Raw genomic sequence first — 1,089 nt, 5'->3', positions numbered from 1 at the left:
AAGAGACAACTGGACTTTCTTTGTTTTTCCTTGAAGACATTTTGTTTCTCATCCAAGACGCTTCTCCAGTGCCGACTGAAGGGTGGAGAATGGAAGGATAACTGCAAGGAAGATAAATCCTTCCATTCCCTGCCATTCAGTCAGAAATGAAGAAGCTTCTCGGTTGAGAAGCTAAAATGTATTCAAGGAAAAACAAAGGAAGTCCAGTTTCCTCTTGAAAAAGCATTTCTGGGACTCCTTCTCCAGATACCCTCTCTGTAAGTCACAAGGACACTTAAGAAGATAACAGGGCCCTTTCCCCTCCCCTTTCTCCGTTCTTGCCCGCTGTTGTTGTTGTTGTTGTTGTTGTTGTTGTTGTTGTTGTTGTTGTTGTTCTTCTTCTTCTTCTTCTTCTTCTTCTTCTTCTTCTTCTTCTTCTTCTTCTTCTTCTTCTTCTTCTTCTTCTTCTTCTTCTTCTTCGCACAAATAACGCTGCACTGTGGCACATTCCCTTCCTGTGATAGAGGCTGTCATTCTTCCAAAGGTTGGTTTTGATTGCAAAAGAGGTGAAAAAAGAGACTGGGCTCCATTACATTCCGTGATTGCTTCCTAGCTACAGCCAGCATGCTTTTATTTTGATTTATTTATTATTCATTACATTTATTTATGACGTTTACATTTCTTGGTTGGCTGGATTAATTAAAAGATTTCTAGGCCACCTTTAAGGCTGAGCTCTCCCAGGGAGATTTACCTGAAAGGAGAAAAACAGTAACGCAACAAAACATCGCAAAACTGAAATGCCGAATAAGCTAAAAGGCGCCTCCCGAAAGCTAAAAGCTCAAAATTCCAGTTGAAACAGGAGGCAGAATTATCGGACTTGTTGGGGGAGAGTTTGTGTGAGTGAGGGGAATAAATTCAAGGGAATAAAAATTGAATGAGTAAACTCTATTTTTCCTCCCCGCAAAATCACATATTCCTCCTATTCTCCGTCCAAGAACAAGATAACAAAGCTCTTGATAAGACTATCGATGGCCAAAAAAAGTTCTCGTAACTCTATGTTTAACTCATTTGCTAGAGAGGAAGGTAAGGAGAGATTTTTTTTAAAAAAAG

The sequence above is a fragment of the Protobothrops mucrosquamatus genome, unplaced genomic scaffold (assembly GCF_001527695.2).
Source record: "Protobothrops mucrosquamatus isolate PMUCROS unplaced genomic scaffold, P.Mucros_1.0 scaffold2781, whole genome shotgun sequence".
Lineage (NCBI taxonomy): Eukaryota > Metazoa > Chordata > Lepidosauria > Squamata > Viperidae > Protobothrops > Protobothrops mucrosquamatus.
Note: the sequence above shows the minus strand (reverse complement) of the source record.